This window comes from Tasmannia lanceolata, unplaced genomic scaffold (assembly GCF_043159265.1).
Source record: "Tasmannia lanceolata isolate RefF3 unplaced genomic scaffold, GAP_Taslan_0.1 ptg000023l, whole genome shotgun sequence".
Classification (NCBI taxonomy): Eukaryota; Viridiplantae; Streptophyta; class Magnoliopsida; order Canellales; family Winteraceae; genus Tasmannia; species Tasmannia lanceolata.
In genome coordinates, this window is record NW_027518700.1 from 35,958,327 (window position 1) to 35,979,670 (window position 21,344).

Below are 21,344 nucleotides of genomic sequence, written 5' to 3' on the forward strand. Positions count from 1 at the left end.
AAAAGAGGAAGGGCAAGTGCCACAACTGTGGGAAATGGGGTCACTTTGTAGCAGATTGCAGGCTACCTAAGAAGCATAAATCTGACAGACCATAGAAGGAAGCTTATATGATGGTGGGCAAGGTTGAGCCTAGTATTTTTGTTGCTATGTTCAGCAATGGTAAGGCCAGTACTTCTTCAAATTGGTGGTTAGATACAGGAGCCACATGTCATGTTTGTAACTCAAAGAAACCCCTCGCTGATGTTGTTGTCGCTAAAGAGACTGCTATAGTAGGTAGTGGAGGAGAGGCGGATGTGACTCACACTGGAACTGCGAACTTGGTCCTTTCTTCAGGTAAGTTACTAGCTTTAAAAGATGTTAAAGTACTTTCTTCTCTTCAAAAGAATTTAATTTCCATTAGTCTTTTAAATAATGCTGGTATGTGCACTTCTTTTTTTGGGTGGTAGAGTAACTTTATCCGTTAACTCTTTTTATTTTGGTTGTGCATTCTTGATCGATGTTATGTATAGATTGATTTTAGCAAATGAGATTGTTAGTTAGGTTAGTTCAACTCTTATTGATCCTAAGTTGTTACACAATAGATTGGGACATGTGAACTATAGAAAAATGGTCCAACTTGCTAAAACTCATAATATACCTTTAGATACGTCGATTAAATTTGACAGGTGTGAAGTGTGTGCACAAACTAAGATCACTTGAAAACCTTTTCGTTCGGTTTCTAGAAGCACACAACTTCTTGAGTTAATTCATTATGACCTCTGTGATTTTAAAAAATTCACTACTAGAGATGGTCAGAAGTATTTAGTTACTTTTATAGACGATTTTTCAAGATATTGTCATTTTTATTTGTTAAAATCGAAAGATGAAGCTTTTGATAAATTGAAAATTTTCAAGATTCGTGTTGAAAATCAATTGAACTTGAAAATTAAGAGATTTATGAGTGATAGAGGAGAAGAATGCACTATGACGGAGTTCAAGGAATTTTGTGCCTCTCAGGGCATAATACTTGAAACTACTGCTCTTACTCACCTCAATCTAATGGCATAGCTGAACGTAAGAACATGAGATTAACAAAAATGTTAAACGCTATGTTATTGACAGCTGACATGCCTACTTGTTATTAGGGAGAAGCAGCTTTGACTGTCAACCACATCCTGAATAGAGTGCCACACTCTAAATTGACCTCCACTCCTTATGAGTTATGGCATAAGCATTTTGTTTGATATGTCATTCTTAAAACTTGGGGTTGTATTGCTTATGTGCGGATACAAGACCTTAGGATACCTAAAGTGGGGTCTAGAACCATCACTTTTGTGTATCTAGGTGGCACAGAAGATAATGCTGCTGATCGATTTTTGGATCTATCTACCAATATAGTTATAGAATCTAGAGATGTAGTATTTTTTGAGAATAAATTTCTCTAGTTTGACCATACCCTATACTGATATGGTTACAGAATCGCTTGTAGAGTCTGAACAGAATATTTCTGACACCCGTCCCAGACTGATTTTTTATTCAAAACCTTTAAGAGTATCTACAAGAGATCGAGTACCCAAGAATTTTGATGAGGACTTTGTGACCTACCATTTAGACAATGATCCATCCACCTATAAAGAAGCGATGAGATCTAGGGACTCTTTGTTATAGGCAGAAGCCATTGATGATGAAATGAGCTCTATGTTATAAAATCAAACTTGGCAGCTAGTCAATTTGCCAAAAGGGGCTAAGATTGTAGGCTATAAGTGAATTTTAAAGAAGAAACTTAATCTTGACGGATCTATAGCTCGGTATAAAGCACGTTTAGTAGCTAAAGGTTATACTCAAGTCCGTGGGATAGACTACTTTGATGTTTACTCACCGGTCTGTCATTTGTCTACGAAAAGAATTCTTCTTGCTTTGGCATCTATGAAGCAATATGTTGTGCATCAAATGGATGTAAAGATGGCTTTTCTTAATGGAGACCTCACAAAGGAAATCTACATGAACCAACCTGAAGGGTTTGTCATGGAAGGTTTGGAGAACAAAGTTTGTAAGTTAAACAAATCTTTGTATGGTCTTAAACAAGCACCTAAAATGTGGCATCAAAAATTCGACAAGGTAGTAAAGAGCTTTGGTTTTCAGACCAGTTACTCGGATAAATGCCTTTACTTTCGTTGTGTGTCGAATAAGGTTGCAATTATTTGCTTGTATGTTGACGACATGTTGATTCTTGGTTCCGATCTCTCTGTAGTGAGTGACATGAAATCAATGTTGGCTAAAGAATTCGACATGAAAGATATTGGTGTGGTAGACACCATTCTTGATATAAAAGTGTGGGACCAGATCCAGCGAGAGGGGTGGGGCGCGAGCCGCCACGATCTCTCTTGGTCTCTCGTACCCACGCGATTGGCGTGTGCATTTTAATTATTGATTTTAATTCATCTTTTATGTGAACTTGGGATCACTAAGGCAATCCGAATTCCACACAAAAGAGACTGACAGAGTCGCCACCTAGATGTGGGATCTAGGATCCAAAATTAACCAGACATCTAGACTCGCTACCTGGTTACAAGAATGGAAGGTATGGGGATTTATCCACCACATGCACCATTCCTGCCCGATAATCGGTCTTCAATTTCAAAAGCTAACTCTTTTAAATTTATTTTAAATGGCTCATTCAACTCTCTGTTAATGTGCTTACTACGGGACATGCATCCTATGATCTAATTTCAATGTGAATCCTAAATGTGTATCTTGATTTCTTAATTTGTCTGGATTCAATCTAAGTGAAAGTTCTCCTAAAATTCTAATTTCATGGAAAATCCTAAGTGATTTGATTAAGCATTTACAAGAAAATTAATATACAAAACACCACAATTTGTTGTAGTGCCGACTCGCGGTTGATATGCCATCAGACATCCAAGCTGCCTACGTACCCAAGCCTCACTGTGATCAGAGTCGACGTAGTTCGGTGCACCTAAGCTAAGCTACTTATGCCTAACTCAACTAAGACACCGACCTAGACGGGATTGACTGTTTCAACAGTTTTAGGAGAAGTTATTTAATTCAAGTTGAGGATTTTATTATCCTAGGATTTCATCTAAGATGCTATATGATTCTTATCTAAATGCAAATTATTCCTTAGATTAATGCAGGTTAGCCTACATCCTAGTTTACTAGGCTTGTCCTATGGAAAGATTGGGCGACTAGTGTAACTAGACCTATGGCACAGTTGCTATCCATAGCAAACGTCCATGATGAGGCTGGATTCCTAACTCTAGGACTTCCTAAAACCTAAGACTCCCTAAAACTTAGGACAAGACACGACACCAGTGTTCCTAAATTGGGCTCTAAGGGTTCTTATGACAGAAACCGTAATCCAACGGTTCTGAAAGACACGAGATGAATCGATTTCAGTTCTTGAAGTTAATTAATTTCAGATTTCAAGGATTTTTGATTTCTGGACATTTAAGGAATACCAATGGTTATAGGGTTCACCAATTTCGGCCTAGAATAACATCCAAGGAAGGGAATCGTGCGCTCTTTCCTTGTGCAATTTAATACTTAAGTTATAGCATCTTATTGCCTGGCATATCTCAGGATTTCCGTGGACAGTAACCTCGGAGCCAACAATATGCTATAGCTTAAATGTTCAAATTGTCAAAGATCGAGTGCAATAGGGATACGATTATGGATGCACTGGCCATTTTTCCAGGGAAATCTAAAGATCCTAAAATTTCTGTTTCAATGGATTTAGGAATTAATATGTGACAAAAATTCAAGGTTCTTTAGAAACTTTAGGATGATTTTTAATTAATTTCGAATTTTCAATGGATTTTATCAATTTTAACCATATGAGTGATTTTACAAGTGAAATTATTGCAAATGAATTCGAAATGAATTGAAACTTCTACAGCAGCAAAACATTATGGGATGTAGCTTACTGGAATATTTTTACAGATTTTTACATTCAGGTCATATTTAATTTTGATTTAACAATAACGAGACCAGATTGCAAAAATAACTCAGAAACTACTAGAAATAGAAATCTAAATTCATTGAAATTTCTACAGTAGTAAGATATAAGTAAAAATAGCATGCTGTGAGATTTCCATAAATTTTAGAAACTATTTACTATCAATTTCAGATTTTTCAATTTTCAGACCAGATCATGAATTAACACTAAATCCCATAGGAAACAAGATCCAAATAAATTGAAAATTTTACAACAGCAAGAAATATGAAATATAAGACTACTATAAAACTTTTGTGAATTTTAATGGTGATCTCATGTCAGTAACAATTCTCACAAAATCTGATAATTTTCAAAGAAAGCATTAAATAATATATCAAACAGAATCCAAAAATTCTTAAAACTTCATGGTAGAATGTATCAGTACCATATTATTTTCCCAGGAAATGTCATTAATTTTGGAATCCATTTAGTATATATTTCATTTTTCTTCGTCGAAAAGATATTTTTGAAGAGTTTTCCATTTTTAAAACACGATTTTCGAGGAAATTACGACTCCGGAAAACATCCTTTAATCTTGTTCTGATATGATGAACACAAGAAAAATTTTAAATTCCAAAAAATAGATCATCCTGAGATGGCTATTTTTTCGAATTTTGTAATTTCTCAGCCATTATTTTAAATAAAATTCCACTCATCACTCAAATTTTTGAAATCCTTTGATTCAATGTCCGATCCAATCCGATGGTTATTTTAGTCTATTTAAATAGATCAGTGTCTTAAATTTCAGGACGAATCGGAATTGAAACACTCATGTAGATCGTGATTTTGAGCACACACATAATATTGAATTAAATTCAATTAAATGCTAAAAATCGTACAAAAATACATAAAAAAATATCAAATAATCCTAGAAAAATCTGAGAATAGTGTACCTACCTGTGATGGAGATTTTGAGTATCCTTTGAATAGGACAAGATTTGAAGACGGGGATATGGAGGATTTCTCTAGTAGTTTTCTTTGAGTCTTCTTCCTCTTTTTTCTCCTTTTTCTTTGAAAGAAGAGAGCATGGGTATTTATAGGTGAGGGATGAGCCAGGTTGCCATCTTTAGGGCCTAGAGGTGTAGGGTGGAGATTGAGTGATGGAAAAAGGAAGGGGAAAGAATGGCCAAGATCGAATTTTTCTAGAATATTCTCCCTCTTCTTTGGCATCTTCCATTTAAGCCATGGCTATGTTAAAAATGGCAGGCACTTATGCGGCCAGGATCAAGTACTAAAGATTTAGGAACAATTCAAGGTCCAAGATGATGCCATTTGTCCTTGGAATCTTTGTAGATTTTGGAAGCAAATTTCAAGATAAGGGAAATGTCCAATTTGGTTGCCTTTGTAGAGAATGGCAACGATTTGGATGGTTGCGATTAACTGCAATCTCCATGTGATCGAAAGAACGGGCGAGATCGGGTCTCCAAATATCCTGAAATCTTTGCAATTATATGGAATAAGATTGGGTGGTTGAGATCAATTTCGATCAAAAGAATGGACGAGATGATGCCTCCAAATCTCCTAGAATCTTGTAAAAGATTTTTCAAATATTTTGAATGTAAAAATCGAAAAACGCGGTTTTTAGGAGATTTTGAAGTCCGATTTCGATAATTCTTTCGCCATTATTATCGTTGATTTTTCCTCTTTCATTTAAGCCCAATGTTGCCATAGAAATATTATTTTCAGAATTTTTGACCAATGCGAGCCGTCGGTTTTTAACAGCGAATCGTTTTTCCAACCGTTGATCAAATTGACGATTCGATTGATCCAACCAACTTAATCAATTTTTGATGAATGATCCTAACCTTTGAAATATGAATTTTGACAACAATTTAAGTACTGAAAGCACTGTTGTTGATAATTTGGTTAAATTATTTCGACGTCTCTCGTTCACCCACATTGATCCGTGATTTTTCACTGGGTTTTTGCTCAATTAAGTGACACAATGTTTAATCTGAATTTGAGATTAACCTTGATTGATCCTATTTTGACTAAATGATCACAAATTCTTAGTAAGGAAAGACACCCAGGTTAAGATCTACCCTTGATCTAACGATTTACGGAAATCGAGTCTCGGAATAGAATCAGGTCCCGGGCTGTGAAGTGACTCTAGCTTATTTTGTCCCGATTGATGATCCGTAAAGTCAGATCGAGATATTAATGACCTAAAACATATAAACACATGATAGAGGGGCTCTCACATGGATTTAACACACTAAATTCACCAATCAGGGTATTTTTTAATTTTTCGGATCTAATCATCTCACCAGGTACATCTCTTTATCATTTCGGTTTTCAGAAAATTTGAGGATGCATACTTTACCAATGAAATTTCACGGATCAATATATTAGGTTATTGTTGGTTAAAGTGTAGCAAAATGAGGGTGTCTACAGAAAGTAAGTTTTGATAGGTAAGGGATCACTCTTAGCCAAGCCCATTATATTGAGAAACTACTTTCTACATGGGGATACAATGGATGTAAACTGATTGAGGCACCATTTGACTATACAAAAAAGTTTAGACCTAATGAAGGAGCCAGCATGAATTGGTTGGATTATTCTAAACTGATTAGTAGTCTCATGTATCTGATGAGTTGCATTAGACCAGACATAGCCTTTACGGTAGGCATGCTGAGTCGTTTCACTAGTAATCCTGGCCATGAGCACTGCAATGCCCTTATGAGGCTAATGAGACACCTTAAGGGTACTCTACATTATGCTCTATGTTATAGTGCCATCCTCCTATCCTTGAAGGATATAATGCATCATGGGGCTCAGAATTAGGAGATAGTAAATCTACCACTGGTTATATATTTACATTGGGTGGAGCAGCTATTGCGTGGAAGTCAAAGAGACAGACTTGCATTGCTCTGTCATCGATGTAATCAGGACTTTATGCTCTAGCTTCTGCAGGAGATAAAGCAGAGTGGATAAGAGATCATATCATGGACATTCCACTAACCCGTTTAAAGATTAATTCTTTAAGTGTATTCTGTGATAATCAAGCTACAATTACGATTGTAAAGAACTCACTCTTTAATGGTAAGAGGAGACATCTCAGGCTGAAACATGACATGCTGAATTATCTTATAGAACAAGGTATTATCACTTTGGTTGATGTGCAATCGAAGGATAATATGGCCGATGCTCTCACAAATGCAAACAAAGATTGAATATTCAAAACTGTTGGGGAGATGGGGTTAAAGACTGTATAGACAGGTATTAACCTACATCCATGTTATTTTGAATTTTTGAATATTTCTCTTTTGGCCAAGATAAGCACTTGATATGTTTCAATGATGTTTACAGTTGTTTTGTGTCATTCCACATTTGATGACATGTCCTTTTTTGGGAAGTTGTTTCATTCTAAACTTGATGATACAACTTAACTCGAATTTGGATAAGATGACTGTAACATTCCAAATGGAAACAGGGAATGGTTCTTTGCAAAAGAAACTATTTAGGTCTTGTTCTTGTAATGAAACTTGACAATGGAATGATTCTTTGCAAAAGAAACTATTTAGGTCTTGTTCTTATATTGAAAGTTGACAATAACACTTATTGATATTTGTTTTTTCAGCCAATATGAAATGGTACTAAGTTCTTCTAGTAGAACTACATACTTTAGTATTTTACACAAATGATTGGATTCATGTTTTATGGAATTCATATTTGGTAATTTACAGGGATTGGAAAAAATGGAGGAGCTTGCCTCGATTTGGATTTTGATGAGAATGACTTACTTGATGAGTGAATCTTTATAGAAATGTGGGGGACTATTATTTTCTTTTCAGTTTAATAAATAGTTCACTTACATGTGAAACTGCTTCTATTTGAGTTTAGATTATTTCTAAAACTCTTGGTTATTCTTAAAAGTATTCATGTTTTCTGTTGGATTGTGGATCCTTTTTCATATGGTGATATGGATGATTCAATATTTTATTTGAACATCACATTATCTATCTATTGGATTGTGCTATATGTAGAACATGGGAGGAGATTGTTTGGTATATAATATAACCCTATTATGTTCTAATATAAGCTCAATAAGATAATGGACTGGTGTAGTGGGCCTACATGGGTTAGAGTCCATTAACCAGTCAATAACCCTTGTGTATCTCTATATATAGGGTTGGAGGAAACAAACATTCCAAATTAGATGCCTAGGGTGTAATGCTTCAAGCAACCTTGCTTGACTCTAACACAGAGGAGGCCTTCTTTGATAAGGCATCAGCACTGGCATTGAGAGACCTTGGTATTTGGACCACCTCGATTTCCTCAAAACTTGAAATTTTCTCTCATACCTTCTCCAAGTATTTCAACATTCTAGGTTCCTTGGCCTCATAAAGGACATTGATCTACCCTACAATGAGTAGCGAGTCGTTGTGGACCTTGAGGCAGCTTGCACTAATCGAAGAGGCCGGCAAGAAGGGCCTCGTACTCTACTTTGTTTTTCGACGAAACTATCTAATGCTTTGGACAATAAATGATGACGGCGACAAAACCATCACTAATGATATATAGCGCAGAATTTTGGCATCCTGAAAAAGTTATTTTCTACTATAAAATAATTCATTTTTGGCGACAGAATGTTCCATCACTTTTTCCTCTAATATGAGGACGAATAGAAAACCAACATACTATCCGTCACTAATTCCCCTTACAACACCTTTTATCGAGACATGGTTATATATGTCGCTAATGACAATTGCTAAAGGTTACATATATTTGGCAATGGATTTTGGCCATCATCAAAGAGTGCTTTTGTTGTAATGATCACTCTTTGCCAAGGCACAAGATACCACATTAATAAGATAAGAGGTCGCATGCCACACACTCCTACTGAGCTCTTCAATCATAAGCATTCGTTGTGCCGAAATCTAATCAAGCATGCCTTCGGTGTCTTGAAGCTTATTTATTTATGATGTATGGTGATGTAGAGCAGAGGTCTTACATCGGCCAGACTATGGCATGTTTTATCCAGTAGATTTGATAATGAGTTGTTATGGATGTTAAAACTATAATTTTTTGAATTTTTGAATTGCATTATGGTGGTTATTTCACGATATTAAAACACTTATATGTGACTTAGGTTTGATGGTTTTTGATATCTTAATTCGATGACTATTTCATTACTTTTGCATGTATTAACCTTGATATTTTAAGTTATCAGTCTTTGTATGTATATGTACTGGGCAATACATATGGCGAAACAAAAACCTTATGTCATATTTAGGGGTAGAAGATGGTGGATATTTAATTCAAGCTCAGAGAACCAAGTTCAAGTAAATGGACTCAGTGGAGCACTCTCTTGTTCATATAATTTGAGGGAGGAGGATGAACAACAACTAGACATATAGATGAGTTAGAACATGGTAGCTTCACTTCGTACATAAGTTTTTAACAAACTTAAACTGATACCGTTCGGATCAATGAAACACAATCTTTTGGGTTGTGGAGGAAAAACAAGAAGTAGAATTCTTGCCCAAATACTTAGAAACTTTTCTTCTTCAACAAAACTCTCATTACAAATGTTTTCTACACATTAAACAGAGGAGTAGAAGACAAAAATGTTCAATCTAGCCCACTAACTAGTTTAGGGAATTACAAACTCATAAATAGCTTAGTAGCTCACAAACACATTAACTAGCCTAGGAACTAATAGACACAGTCAACTAAAACAGTCATATCTCACTAGCCACATGCCAAATTAAGATTTTAAATTCTCGTTGGAAACATATCAAAATGGGCTACAACTTCCTAGTTATCCTTTTTTATATTCTTCAATCTAAGAGTCCAAAAACCAGCTTCAAAATCGAGCAACAACATTGTAGCGGGAATGCATCTGCATCAATCTCCTCCGGTTGAACGTCATCTCCTCCCTGAGTTCACCGAATCACTTTCATGATATGGAATAAGATCAGAAACATTGAATGTATCTGAAATGCTGTAATCACCGGGTAATTTAATCTTGAATGCATCAAGCCTAATTTTACTAAGCACTCAAAAATGACCATCTCCACAATTTTGAAGTTTGACAAACTTCCTTGATTCAAGGAAACCCTTCCTCGAGTTTTGAATTGTTGAGGAATGTTAATCATCTTAAACTATTGTGTTTCAAATCCTACTGCATAATTACCAAGACGAAAATAGAATTTGTCTCCATCTTGAACATGCTGGAATTCATGAATATCTGCTATAGGCTTTGTCGGGAAAGTTGCCTATTTCCCACCCACCTGGGTTGCTTGGGTGGGAAGGCAAAACTAAAATAGAAAGTGTCTTTTTGTAACTTTTGTAAAAACCTATAAAAAGGCATCCTATAAAAAGGCATCTTGGTTGCACTCTTGTGGGTGTGGAAACGTGAGAGAGAGAACGGGAGAGAGAGGAAGAGAAAATGAGAAGAGAGAGAAAGGGAGTTTGTTGTTGGGTTCATTTTCTTCTTGGGTTCCTCTTGCGGGTTTTCTTTTCGGGGTTTCGTCTTGGGGTTTTCACTTGGGATTTTGTCAGGTTCCTCTCTTGTACAGTCTTAGGTTGAGAAGCAAGGAAAGGGTTGCAGGTTTTGGGTTAAATCCATTGTAATCCTTGTATATTATTTTTCTCATAGTGGAAGATCGTGTTTCTTTCCCGTGGACGTAGGCTTGGCCGAACAACGTAAATCTTAGTTTTCATCTTGTGGCTTGTTTGTTTATTTTACTTTTCATTTAATTTGACCATGATCGGATCATATTTTCCCGGTGGATTTTCTCAACGAGTGGTACTAGAGCTGTGGTTGGGGTGATCGTCGAGGCCTAGTGGGGTGATCATGGGTGTTGAGGGTGGATTGCGGGTAGAGCAATTTTTAGGAGTGGAAAGATTGTCCAAGAAAGGTTCTCATTCGAGGTGGAGCGCTACATTGAGAAATGCGGAGTATTCCAAGATGGTGGCAAAATCAAGTTCTACCCAATTCAACATCGACAAGTTTGATGGAAAGGGCAGTTTAACCCTATGGAAGATAAGGGCAAAGGACATCCTAGTTCAACAAGGATTGGCTAAGGCATTGCAGGGAAAGGATGGGAAGCCAGAAAAGATGACGGATGCCAAATTCAAAGTCATTGAATCGAATGCAGTCAGGATGATTCGGCTATGTCTAGCAGATAACGTTGGAAAAAGAAGAGGGACCAAAATTATGGGTGAAGTTTGAAAAGCCTTAAATGTCAAAAAGCTTGGCCAACCAGTTGTATCTCAAGCTACAATTGTAACAGGCTAAAGATGCAAGAAGGCAGAAATCTTCTAGAACACATCACAATCTTTAACGGCCTTGTGGATCAGCTCCAGAAGGCTGAATAAAGGTTGAAGAAAGAAGACGAGGCCCTTTCGCTTCTTACTTCGCTTCCTGATTCGTATGATAACTTAGTGATGACTTTATTGTATGGGAAGGGAACGAAAAGGTTGGAGGAAGTCAAGGCCACGCTCATATCGAATGAGATGTGGAAGAAACCCGTTCTTGGTGGAAGTGAAGAGTAGGGGTTGGTTGTTCATGGTGGGATACAAAGAGTACGGTCGTCTGATAGGGGATAAGGAAAAAGGCAAGTCAAGATCTAAGGTTGGCAGAAAAGGTGTGCAATGTTACCATTGCAAGAAGTATGAAAACATCAAGCGGGATTGTCTGAAGGTAGCTGACCAAGCGGACAATGGTGCTACGAATGCTGTGGTTGCAATAATGGATGAACAGAGCGAAGTGGATGAAGATGTTTTCACAGTCTCCACAGGTAATCACATTTCTCCTCATGATGAGTAGATTTTAGATTAAGGGTCCTATGTTCATGTATGCTCCAGGAGGAAAAATTTTGATACGTTCCAGGAGACAAGGGCGGGTGTAGTGTTCTTGGGTGATGGGTCTACTTGTGAAGTCACGGAAGTTGGGATGGCGAAGATCAAGATGTTTGATAGAGTGGTTCGTACTTTGGGTTGTTTAGCTTATGTCCCAAAGATATGGAAGAATCTAGTATCACTTGGTCGGTTGGACACTAGGGGTTGTGGATATTCGGTTGTAGGTGGAGCCATGAAAATCTCAAGCGGTTGTATGGTTGTGATGAAAGGAGACAAGTGTGGCGAATTATATCATCTAGCCGAGGACCCGAGGACACGGTGACTAGTATTCCTAAGATCTCGATGGCTAGTTGGAAACGGGGTAATGGTGTATGCACAAGTAGGGTCTCTTTCGCAGTTGGTATAGAGAAAGGTTTCTAGGTTGCGGATGATGGTGAGAAGATGACAATATCTGCGTTGGGGACGATGGATCAAGATCCCTCTACAAGGTTGACTAGGTGAGTCAATTGTATGGCAGCTACACATGTGCATTAGTCTTGTTGATCGAATCGGAAGAAGTCAAAACCAGGTTGATTCGAGGGTGTGTAGGTGGTACTTCCATAGGCCAACGGTGGTCTGTGGTAATATCAGATCGGTGTGATATGAATGGAAAATCTTCAGGTGGATGGGAAATAAGGCAAGCGGAGATTGTTGGGAAAGTTGCCTTATTTCCCACCCACGTGGGTTTCTTGGGTGAGAAGGAAAAAGGGAAATAGAAATTGTATTTTTGGGGGTTCTGTCAAACCTATAAAATGGCATCTTGGTCGCACTCTTGTGGCTGTGGAAACATGGGAGAGAGAGAGAGAGAGAGAATGGGAGGGAGAAAAATAGAAAGTGAGAAGAGTGCTAAGAGAGAGAAAGAGAGTTTGTTCTTGGGTTCTTCTTGTGGGTTTTCTTCTTGGGATTTTCTCTTGAGATTTTCTCTTATGGGTTTCTCTCGGTTTACTATCTTGTACGGTCTTGGGATGAGAAGCAAGGAAAGGGTTGCAGGTTTTGCGTGAAATCCATTGTAATCCTTGTATATTGTTTTTCCCATAGTGGAAGATTGTGTTTCTTGCCCATGGATGTAGGCTTGGACAAACCACATAAATCTTAGTGTTCATCTTGTGGCTTGTTTGTTTATTTTATGTTCTGTTTAATTTGTGCATGAACGGATCGGATTTGCCCGGCGGAATTTCTCAACAGGATTTAATGTCGGATCGAATAAAATGGATCAATGTAAATGGATGAAGAAATCGTTGTAAGATGTTTCCACCCACTTAAGTATTCAATCTCCATTGGGTCACATTCCTTCGGTGATGAATTCATTAAATTGCCATTGAAATTCCTCGTACTCCCCATTAGCTTCAATAACAAGTAGAGCACAGGGTATATCATTAGCCTTGGTCTCTTTTTATCAAATTCGGTCTTGGAAAGAAAGATACAACTCTTCCCCTTGTCGAATTTGAGTCTTCTTTCCAATCTAGAGAGAGTCATAGTTACCTTAATTGCATCCTTAACAAAAGAATAGTTGTTCTTGAAACCATCATTGATGCCTTTGCGGTTGAACTCCACCCCAAAAGTAAATGACATGCATCCATAGGTAAGTATTTCACACGAAATTTCATCTTTATACTTATTGCCAATGGAGAAAGGAACAATGCAATGCTTAGAGAGCATTACCTTGTTTCCACAATTAATCCAAGAGAGAGTGTAAGGATGAGGATGAGGTTGGGTCTTGAGGTTCAATTTCTCCCCCATCATTGTTGCGACAATGTTGTTTCAGCTACCCGGGTAGATAATAACCTTGCAAACCTTGCCATGAGAAGTATCACAAGTATAAAAAATACTATGGCGAAGCCAATCATTGTCTTCTTTGGAGCGGTCCATGTTCATATCTCTTCGGACCACAAGGATCTCGCCTTGATCGCTATGGGTGACCTCCACTTCAGCTTCATGGGGCTCGGTTGTCGGTTCTTCATCATCAAACTCTTGCACTTCACCATTCACAAAAGTGACAACTTTGAGATTAGGGCGCTCCAATGCGATATGACCATATCCTTGACATTTGAAACATAAAGGCAATGAAGATTTAGGCTGTTTATATGCCAGAGCCGCAACATGTTTGGGCGGTCGAGAGACATTATTAGAGGGATGGGAATGAGACATACTCCCCTGGTTAGGAGTAGACTCATGACCTAGATTCCAAGTTCTAAAAGAAGTCGTTGGCCCTTGATCTCATCGTAGCCGATGTTGTTGTTCGACTTTACTACCCAAAAGATGAACATCGTTGAAGGACTAAGGTTGGAGTTGTACATTTTCTTTGATGTCATGCCTCAACCTTCCTGATATTGACCAATAGTTCGTTCTTCGGGGTCGGTAACTCCACATGGTACCATCATATTGTTAAACTCTTCAGTGTATTCATCTGCGGAACAAGTCCCTCGTTGGAATTGGTTCATGTCCACAAAAGCATCTTTTACATAATTTCCGGTAGATACTTCTTACGAAGCTCTTTCCTCATTTTTTCTCATGATCTAATTTTTTATTTTTCCGTCTTTTCTCGATAAAGCATTAGTCTTTCCCACCATATTGAGGTTTGCTTGTGAAGTTTTATTGCCGTGATCACTACAACAAAAATGGTTTTTAGCAGCGGGCAAGACCGCTGCTCAAAGCAGGCTCGACCGCTAACATTACCTTTAGCAACGGTTATTTAACCGCTACTAAATCTCGCGTCCCTATATGTTATGGCAGTGGTTACCACCGCTGCTACATAGACCGCTTGTGTATGAAACTATTTAGCAGCGGTTATAACCGCTACTGCGTTCGACTCTGAGGAGTCTAGGTTCGCCAATATAGCAGTGGTCTTAACCGCTGCTACATTTGTTACTTGCACTAGCGGTCTAATTAGCCGCGATTACAACCGCTACTAAATATCTAAAAGTGGACTGGGTTTTGCATCATATAGCAGCGGTCCTAACCGCTGCTAAAGTTGTTATATACACTAGCCGTTCCAGTAGCACCGATTACAACCGCTACTAAATATCTAAAAGTGGACTGGGTTTTGCATCATATAGCAGCGGTCATGACCGCTGCTAAAAGTTACAGTTTTCTTTAAAAAAATTTAATTTTCAGCAGATCCCAAAACACGGGAATAACAAATTTGTTTGATACATAACCTGTTTTACAATTAGAACCTGTTATATACACATTACATTTATAAAAACCAAAAACTATAATATTTCAATCGATCAATGTTCACATCAACATTAAAAAAAAATGTGTTTACAACATCGCTGGACTTTTCGCCTTCATTCATTCTTGTTGATTACCAAGCACACTCAAATGAGGCTCCATTCTAATGAGAAATTACGAACCATATTTCCAATAAATTGGTTTCTTCGATATTAGAGACCAATATAAACCAAGAATTTTACATACAATACATCCCCTCCCTCTTAACCACGAATTGATGCTTGAGGCACGGCAGGTAAACCCAGTTCATCTTCAGCCTGTTACACAAGAAAATTACATGAAAATACGGAGGAAAAGAGAAAACAAACAATTTCATTTTATAGTAAAAATCCTTGTGTGTCATCATAATGCACGAGTTATTCAAATGCTGAAATGAACCCAATAACTGCAACCCTCATTTTGATGATTTGCAGCCCTCTAAGGCCCTGTTAGTTTTGGATTTTGAGAATTGATTTCGTCCAAAACCGATAATTGGGCTCAATAATTGCATTTAGAACCTGTTTGTTTTGTAACTCTATTTTTTAAACAAATCAGAGTCGCCTGTGTGAATATTTAGCAATTTAACAGAGGTAATGCAGATGATGCATGCTACCTCTGCGTTATATCTGCCAGGTGGCATTGCTGCATTACCTGAAGGTGCTGAAGGCAAATTGAGTTCAGCCTCCAGATCAGGTTGAAGATATGAGGGCATGCCATCATGCTCAGTCTCCGTTCCCATGTCAGCTTCCAAGGCATCAAGCTCTGAAATCACGTTATCAAAAGAGAAAGCGAAACAAAGAGAGTGAATCAAAATGTACAGAATCCAAGAGCCCCTGACCATGACCATCATAAACCCATAAATGAAACTAGTTCTGATGCAAGTTACATATGAAAATAACTCCCAAACGAGAATATGTTGTTAGATTACCGCCCATAAGGTCGTCTTCATCAATGTCATCGGGTACACTGTAGCTTCTACCAAGTGATTCTTGAATTTCGTTACTCACGTCCATCAGATCCATCATCTCGTCTTGCATGCTCTACACATAGCAGGAATCAAAGGAACCATTACTCAGAACACTGTGATGAGCAACGTGCTATCAACTTATCATAAATTCATAAATTAAATGAGAAGCTTAGATCGAAAACAAATATGAACCAGGAGAAAAGTGTTTCGGGATCATACACCCATATCTTGAATCTTAACAGTCTTCATCATCCCTTTTAACTCCTTATTTGCAGATTTCGACGCTGACATCTGAAAAGACGGTATAGAAATTAAGTAAAAGAACTTTACAAAAGCATCTAAGATATTTTTCAACTTTGCCGAGAAACTATTACACTTACTGTCTGTTGAGCATCTTTAATACCCTCGGCTGCAAAAGAAACCTTATCAAGGTTAAATGTTTGATTATAGAGCATATCACGTTGTCCTTCATACCTGCAGTAGATCATTTCAAGTGAATGTGGCTAAAAATCTATCAGCCAGAGAACAATTAGTAATATGAATGACTGGTGGAGGACAATGACGCCATTTTAGATCCTTGAGGAAAAAATATCCAAACAGAGAAAAAATAAAAAAAAGAACAATAAAGAAGTGAGGGGGGAAATGGAGATAAAAGAAGAACAGATAATCTGAGAAGAAGAAGAGGGAAAACAACCAACCTTTCCATCACCCACAATCTCCTCTCCTCCATCTCAACATCACCTCCTTCAACAATCCACCATCAGCCTCCTCTCCTCCATCTCAACATCACCTCCTTCAACAATCCACCATCGTCCCCCTCTCCAAGACATCCCAACAACCATCATCTCTATACCTTATAAAGTTCCCATTTGGAATAGACAACACAGAGACATTAAATGGCTTAAATTTGTACGAATTGTACATCAAAATACCTTACATAAAAATAACATAATGTGGCAAAATACATTACATGTGTAGATTGACTGTAATGATGCACTACTTCAAACTTAGAAATGAAATATAAAGGTTCATACATCAACCATAGAAATGGAATAAGACAAAGGGACTGAAGTGCTTCGTGTTTGGTTAAGTACATCAAAACCCCATACAAAAAGTTACCAAAATCCATACATGTACTAAAGAACAGAAATAGAAAAGACACAAGAAACTAGCTTAAGTGCTTCCTATTCGTTTGACCTGCAAAAAAAAAAATTAGAATAAGTGACAGATTCAACAAAGGCGAAATAAATTTATTAATAAATAAAAGTATCATATACTTACAAAGGAAGAAACCCATGGCACATGTCCTCCTGCGGCGTCTCTAATAGTTTTGCGTCGTCCTGATGGTCTTATTAGAGGTTCAGTACCCACCATTGCAACCCTGATACTAACCAGAGAGAATCCATCTCCCGTTGGTTTGCCATCAACTAGAGTCATCGGATCATTACTCACAAGAAGTCCCTTGGCCACTTCAAGCCCCGGTTCTTTCATGCTCATCAAAATAACCTTAGCAACATTAAAGAAATGAAGCCAAGTACATTTATACTCCAAAATTATAATAGTAAAGGAAATACATGATTAATTGGATGAAAACGTAAAAACCATTTATACCTCAGGGCGAGAGCGATCTATGTTGATACTAGAGGGGGACGAAGCATCCATTCGTGTAGGTGTCCCCTCAGCGGGAGCCTTAAATACTTTAAGGTAGATCCATCATTCAAAAGCATCATATCACATATTTATAACTAACTCCTAACGAACAAAATTCAAATTTTACCTAGCTGCGCATGTAAGTCGATATGAAATCATCAATCTTTTGGGTAATAGCCTCCTTAAACTGGCTATTCTCCTCCCTAAGTTGTTCAATTACATCTCTTTGTTGTTCGATCTGTGTACAATAATTCATGCGACTTGAGGATGACCCAAATGTGTTAGTCAAGTTTGCACCATATCCCATCATCCATACTCGGCCACGCCTTTCTAATCCCACACACTGGGCAAAGCCGTCGTCCCTAGCAACAATGCCGGTATTGGTGGCCTCTGGATGCTGTGTCTCATACTCTTTAAATTTGTTCTGAAAGTAAAATAAAGATAACTTATAAGAAAACTACCCAGTTAAACCAAGAAATATATAAATATAAACATTTTATACCCTAACATACCATCAGTTCCTCTGAGGCTGGATCAACAGGCTTCCCATTCTTCTTGGTATGAGTACGCTTAAACATTTCGATGCGGCTAAGATTCCCACCCGCCTCACTCTGTATCATTGCGAAACTCTTACTTCCCGCAATATGCATACTTTTTTGTTTGGACCTATTAGCCTTATTGGTTTTACTCAGCTCCTGCAATTTAGAATTAATATAATATAAATTATAAATCTTTGAATGAAATCATAGAAAAACCAAAACAATAATATCACATCTTACCTGACCTAGCGGGGAACGCCAATGGATGCAAAGTTTCCTCCACTGCGATTGTTCTACTCTCTGCTCTGTGCATGGCATATTTTCATCGAAGTACTATTTTTTGATCTTAAACTTCCAATTTTTCCATTTTAGACCGATATTACCAATCACCCAACTCTTATGTATCTCATGAACATCGTAAGTTTGCTAAAAGGTCATGTAAAATGTTAATAATATGATGGAATTAAAATGAATGCAATAAGAAAATCTAACATAAATTTCATTTTCATCGTACCTGAACAATATCCCACACATCTTCTTTATTTTCATTCGGCATTTGTCTCCAATCAAGATAGTCAATGGACAACTTAGGACCAATTCTGGCAACAGAGCCTAGGAAATTCGTGAATTTTTTCCCTGTTTTACCTATAGGCTAGCTCAGCTCATTGAACTTCACTCTCTTCTTCGGGCCTTGTTTTCCCCACGTATCTTTGCAATAAGTCGGACCCCGAGTCCTCCTCGACGAGGAGGGAACATCTTGTGTCTCTGAGGGCTGGGAGTGTGGCAGCTCATCCATGTGCTGAGCAAGGTCATCTTGGTAGTGATCCTGAGTATCATCAGATGAATCTTGATCCTGTAACTGTGACGATGGCCTCAAGAGATTTTGTCGTGTCATCTCTAATTACCTGCACAAGATTATCAATTGAGATTAGTATTTAAATTAAAAAACATACAACTAGTGTAAAAAAAGATAACAATTTCACAATTTAAAAGTGGGTCAAATAACAATGAGAGAACAAAATTATAGAAATAACAACAATGAATAATAATTTAAAATTTTGATGGTATGAATAATAATTTAACAAGTCCCTAGCTTAATGCATCAAATAAACAAACTAACCTACTAGTAAGGCTAATGCATCAAATGAAAAAAAAAAATACTACAATAATAAGCATGAAAGGGCCAATTGTAGATATTCTAGTGGATGCTCCTTCATGAAATTAACAGCCAATTGAAAATAATAATTTACAGTTTTGCCAAATAAATAAAATTGATTTAAGAGTGTAGTGACCATACTCTAGATCATCCATGTCAACATTAGCATTGTCAGTATCATCTTCATCACTACCATCTGATTCACTATCACATTCTTCGTCATCATCTTGAATTTTCTGGGTCAAGGTTTCCAACGGTTCATCAAATATTGTCCAACTATATCTGTCCGTTCCCATCTACCAATGTCTTCCAAATTTTGGATTTCCACTGCCTCGGTCTGGACATATGCTTCCTCATTTTCCCCACCCACGTCATACAAGTCCCTAGGTTTCGTCTTCACAACCACGTGCCAATCTTTTTTGCTGGGGTGATCTTGCACGTAGAATACCTGCTCAGCTTGAGATGCAAATACAAAAGGCTCATCTTTATAAATTTGCCGTGCCATATTTACAACCGTATAACCGAACTCATCTATTTTCATTCCCCTATCCGGTGTTAGAACATCAAACCAATCACACTTGAAAAGTAATGCCTTCAATCTTCCGTAATAGTTAAGTTCCAAGATATCTGTCAAAACACCGTAATAACTAACATCTCCTGCCATTGGATTCCGATCCATAGAGCTTGAAAGACTTCTTGTACTTGCAGTGACAACAACCCCGCTATTTTGTGTTTTTCTTAACCGTTCGCGACTTTTCGTGTGAAAGCGGAAACCTTTACTAATAAACCCATTGTATTTCGTAACAACGGTCGATGGACCTCCTGCTAACCATCTAAGCTTTTCTGATAGCTGCTCACTTCTTGAAAGATGCAACTCTTGAACCTATTTAGAATTTGATCGTTCAATTACAAAGATCAACACTTTTGCTAAATAAACTTGAAGATTTGCGTATGGTTCATAACAAACTTACATGTGTGTGGAACCAAGTTGGAAAATTTTTGTTGTGAATGTTTTCTATAACCCTTGGTCTAGCACGAGGATGCTGCGTCTGAATATGTTTAAGGTGTTCTCTGCATAGAAATTAATGTTTGTTAGAGAAAAGAGCTTTAACGTATTTGCTCAATAAATGGTTAGACAATTTAATTGACCTACTCAATAAATGGTTCAACTACAAGGCAGTTGAAGAGAACATATCGATGTGCTTGATCAACAATGAGTTGATCTAAGGCACACGTCTTAGCGTTGCCTATAGGGCGTCCTGCTACGGAAAAAATAGCGAATTCTTCTTCTATTTCACTCGGAATATCCTCGTCATTTCTAACTGGTCGATTCAACTTCGATTCAACACCTTCAAAATATCTCGAGCAAAATGTCATACATTCTTCTGCCAGGTACCCCTCTGCAATAGATCCCTCGGGACGACTTCTATTGCGCACATATGACTTTAATGTGAGCAAGTACCTAAACGAAAATAACTTTTCATTACTTTCACTAATACGAATAAATTTTCAAGTATGAAAAACAATTTCATGAACTATGCATACCTCTCTATGGGGTACATCCATCGGTACTGTACCGGTCCAGCCAACATTGCCTCGTCTGCTAAATGTATAGGTAGGTGCACCATGATATCAAAAATGGCAGGAGGGAAGATCTTTTCCATATGACAAAGTGTTAGTGCAATCCGATCTTGGAGTTGGAGGAGGTCACTTACACTAAGGACTTTTGAACATAACTCTCGGAAAAAGTTACATAGTTCAATCAATACCGAGCTGACATTCTTAGGCAATGATGAGCGTACAGCTAATGGAACCAGTTGCTGCATCAAAACGTGACAGTCATCGCTCTTTAACCCGGAAAGCTTGCGCTCTCGAACATTCACACGTCACGAGATATTAGACGAATAGCCATCTGGAACTTTGATGTCCTTCAGGATGTTGCAAAGAACTTCTTTCTCCTTTGGAGACATTGTGAAA